The sequence below is a fragment of the Chroicocephalus ridibundus genome, unplaced genomic scaffold (assembly GCF_963924245.1).
Source record: "Chroicocephalus ridibundus unplaced genomic scaffold, bChrRid1.1 SCAFFOLD_98, whole genome shotgun sequence".
Taxonomy (NCBI): domain Eukaryota; kingdom Metazoa; phylum Chordata; class Aves; order Charadriiformes; family Laridae; genus Chroicocephalus; species Chroicocephalus ridibundus.
In genome coordinates, this window is record NW_026961319.1 from 459,535 (window position 1) to 464,149 (window position 4,615).

The window sequence follows — 4,615 nt, forward strand, 5'->3', positions numbered from 1 at the left end:
GACGGGCACAGCAGGGTAGGGGTAACGCTGTCCTGAGTGCCCGGCTGTCTCTGCCCTGGCCTCTCTCAGCCAGACCCTCACTGCGTTTTCCCTTGTTTCTCCACTTGTCTGTGATATTGTGATTGTCGTCTTGTTCTCTCAGCCAGGCTCTCTGGGGATGGGAGTTGCAGCAGCCGAGTCAGGCACCGGTCTTGTGATTTCTCCCATGAAAGTGTTTCCCTGGGAATGAAGTGTCCAAGCTCTCCTCTAACGCGTGGGGCTGTGGGCAAAGTAGTCTATGTGGCTGGGGAATGAGCTGACTCTCCCTTTCTGACATACCATCACTAGGACACTTGGGTATCTCCTTGGGGTGTCCTTCCAAGCACTGAGCTGCCCTCCAGGATGCCAATCTGTCCTGGAGCATCCTGCTGTTACCTGAATGCCCTGTGGAGAAGCGCAGAGACGCTACGACCAAGGAAACGCTGCTGGGTTTGTGAAAGGAGCCATGTGTGTCCTTGGCGAGAAGTGGGGTGCTGAGACCTTGAGAAAGGGTGAGACACTGAGCTCTCGGCAGTGGGTTTCTCTGCTCTCAGCAGTGCCTGGTGTCTTTCCATGTCAACACGCGAGTGTGATTCCCCTCTGTCTCAGAAAGGCCCAAGCAGAGGGCAGCTGGGAACAAGACAGAGGGACAGACCAGCTCCCCTCTCTCTGCACTAACCCTCAGACAATCCCCTTGCCTGGCAGGACTCCCTTTGCTGTCCCTGAATGCAGCAGAAATGGTGAGGGTTTCTGAAATGCAAGAGAATCTCCAGCTGAGACGGGAGAGAGCTGTAGAAGAACCTCTCTCCAACACTCTTGCAACTGTGGTTTCATGGCAATGGGAGTGCAGAGACTGACAAGCCCTTTTTCCATGAGGAGAGGTTTATCTGACAAATTGGAACACCAGGACTGCCCACCCCATTCCCACGAATCTGCTGCTGCAGAGCAGAGCTGACTCCTGGGCAGCCAGCGGGCAGACGTCCCGCTCCTCCTGGCACAGTCGGCCAGAAACAGTCTGAGCTCCAGCCACAGAGCTGAATGATCTCATGGAAATGGAAAAGTGGCAGAGAGTGTGAAGTATGAGAAATGGTGTTGATTTTGCTCAGAAAAGTCGCCCATAACTTCTCACTGTTCTTTCCTCCTTGTTCAGTGCTCCACACCCAGAGGCAGCACATGTCCAACAGCAGCTCCATCAGCCAGTTCCTCCTCCTGGCATTCGCAGGCACACGGGAGCTGCAGCTCTTGCACTTCGGGCTCTTCCTGGGCATCTACCTGGCTGCCCTCCTGGCCAACAGCCTCATCATTACCGCCATCGCCTGTGACCACCGCCTCCACACCCCCATGTACTTCTTCCTCCTCAACCTCTCTGTTCTTGACCTGGGATCCATCTCCACCACTGTCCCCAAAATCCATGGCCAGTTCCCTCTGGGACAACAGGGCCATTTCCTACTGGGGATGTGTAGCACAGGTCTTTTTTTTTCTTTTTCTGTGCTGCAGCAGAGTTTTCTCTTCTCACTGTCATGGCCTATGACCGCTACGTTGCCATCTGCAAACCCCTGCACTACGGGACCCTGATGGGCAGCAGAGCTTGTGTCCACATGGCAGCAGCTGCCTGGGGCAGTGGGTTTCTCAATGCTCTGCTGCACACGGCCAGTACATTTTCCCTGCCCCTCTGCCAGGGCAATGCTGTGGACCAGTTCTTCTGTGAGGTCCCCCAGATCCTCAAGCTCTCCTGCTCAGACTCAGACTACCTCAGGGAAGTTGGGCTACCTGTATTTGGTTGTTTTTTAGTGTTTGTGTGTTTTGTTTTGAATCTGTTGTCCTATGTGCAGATCTTCAGGGCCGTGCTGAGGATCCCCTCTGAGCAGGGACGGCACAAAGCCTTTTCCACGTGCCTCCCTCACCTGGCCGTGGTCTCCCTGTTTGTCAGCACTGGCATCTTTGCCTACCTGAAGCCCCCCTCCATCTCCTCCCCAGTCCTAGATCTGGTGGTGGCAGTGCTGTACTCAGTGGTTCCTCCAGCAGTGAACCCCCTCATCTACAGCGTGAGGAACAAAGAGCTCAAGGACGCCCTGAGGAAACTATTTGAATACAATCTTTAGATTAATAAGGTGTCCACTGTGCCAATGGAGCTCCCACTGCATCTCAGGAGAAAGCAGGACTAATTTTCCTTCAAATGTTTCTTTACTTTCTCTTTGTGGGATTTTTTTTTTGTTGTTGTTGTTCTTTTGGGTTTTTTCTTCGTTTGATTGGTTTTATGTGTTTTGGTTTTTTTGTTCTTGACGTTTGTTATTATTCTTGGCTTCCTACTGCTTTTTTTCTTGACCCAAAGACCTCGTTTACAGATGGATCCTGGCTCCCTTTTTAGATAAGCTCAGTAAATATACCTGGAAAAAATTATTTATCTCAGCTCCCATCTCTTCACTTCTCTTCTGCAGCTGGGCGAGCTGCCCCAACACATAAAAGGGGTTCAGGAGGAAAATGTCCAACTGCCCCATTAATGATCAGCCCTGGGGACCCTTGGGGCTGCCCCTGGCTGCCTCGCTGGGCACTCTGTCTGTGCCGCCTGCGAGTCGGGGCTGCTGCTTCCCTGGAGCCATGGCCTAGGACAGCAGCAGGACGAGGCCTTTCAGTGCTGGTCTCTCCTCACATCCCACTGTCCTGCTGTGCCCTTGCCTTTATGTTACCCCTGAGGCCTTGTGTACCTTGTGACAGTCCTGTTGTCTCTACAGTGGCATCCCTGTGACTGTGGGTAGCAGAGGGCGATGAGAAACTCTTTATCAGAGCTGGTATCTGTGAAAATAGCAGCATAAAATGGCTCCTCAGGGCAGGGCCAGAACGCTGGACGCCTCTTACAAAGCCATTCTCAGGAGTTGCACCCAAGGAGCTGCTCCCTCAAAAGGACTTTTCTCCTCTGTGGTTCTTGATGGTTTCAGGGCAACAGGCTCAGATTCCCATGGGAATAGTTTTTGGACCAAGAGTTGAATGAAGACCTCTCTTCATGGTTGAACATGTCTCCTAAACAGCAACTGGTTTTTGACATGTGGGCCTGGCGCTGCCCCACTTGCAGAAGGGCTGATGACAGATTTCATCCTGGAGAAGAATTGGAAGCTGCCAAGAGAGCTCAGGGGATCTGCAGGGACAGTGTGGGAGTGTGGGTGGGCAGTGAGGGGCACCTCATCAAATGAGTGACCATCCAAGGGAATGTCTCCCTGAGGAAAAGATGAACCTGTGGAGCCCATGGGCAAACGAGGCCCCTGCAATGCCAGGAGAGGCTGTGAGGAGCCAGCAGGCAAAGGGACAGAAGACTGGAGAGTGGTTCAGGACACCCTCGTGGAAAGCCCCATGGGCTGGATCTCGTGCAGCCCTCCCCTGCCCTTTGTGCCACTGGAGACACCCCTTGGTCCTGCCCAGCCCGGACCTTTCTCACTGAGCCAGGAGGGAAGATGGAAGGGGGCTCAGCACCAGTGATCCCTTTCTGGCTGGGTCTGCTCCTCACCCTGACCAGCATGGCCAGTGCAGGGTCACCCCATGGCCCCAGGGCACCACAGCCCCCTCCCTGCGCAGAGCAGCACCGCCAGATCAGGATCCTGTGGGGAACATGGGGTGCCAGCCTGGATGCACGCACCTGGGGAAACGCTCGCTGGGGAGAAGGGGTGACCAGGGAGAGGAGCAAGGGAGCATTTCTGTGCCTGCCAGGTGCAATTAATGAGAAGGAGACGCCTCATTCTTTAGGCCCCGACTCAGGGCAGGCTGCTCTGTGCCTGGAGCAGGACTCTTGTGCTGGCCTGGGGAGAGGGGCTGGCACTGAGGGGGCAGAGCCAGTCAGTGGTGGGCACCTCCTGGACCCGAGACCATGCACCCTTCATTTTCACCCACCTCCATTGCCTCCTGCCATGTCCAACCTCCAGCCCTGGGGGTGGTGGGGAGGCTGAGCCCCCTCTCTGTTCCCCAGCAGCTGCTGTGCCCTTCAGAGGGGCTGGGGCTTTGGGCTGAGCAGCCAGAGCTCTGCAGCAGCCTGCGGTGGGCAGTCCTGTGGGGTCAGTCCAGACTGGACTTCTCTCCTGGGCTGGGTTGGAGAGAAAGCAGGAGAGCTGGGCTTGAAAATGCCCAGGAGAGGACACCACCACTGTTGGCTGAGCTGTGTGACCATGCAGGGTGAGGACACACTCCAGTGGGTGTGAGGTGCAGAGCTAAGACAACGTGGGTGCAGGAGAGAGGAGGCCGCTCTGTGCCCTTGGTGGTTTGGACAGACTGGGAAGGTGCCCCAGCGCATTTGTCTCTCTCATCACCATGTCCAGCACCGGCCACTCACCCCAGTTGATGGGAGAGGTTTGCTCTCTGGACATCTTCTTCCTCCCACTGATCTCGCTGCCTCTGTCAGAGGAACAGCTAGCCCTGCCCAGCCACTCTTCTTGCCCAGAGGTTGGCAGACCCCAGAGCTGGGCTGTCTGCAGACCCCTGCAAGGGACATGGCTGGGGCTTGGCTGGGGCCTCATCACAGTCTACAGCTTCCTCAAGGGGGACAGCGGAGGGGGAGATGCTGATCTCCTCTCTCCCGTCACCAGCCATAGGAAACGTGGAATCGGAATGAGGC

General features: G+C 55.6%; 1 pseudogene; it reads left to right on the forward strand.

The window, feature by feature from the left end:
* Positions 1-1,429: 1,429 nt before the first annotated feature.
* LOC134509321 (olfactory receptor 14J1-like) lies at positions 1,430-2,120 on the forward strand (annotated as a pseudogene).
* Positions 2,121-4,615: the final 2,495 nt, after the last annotated feature.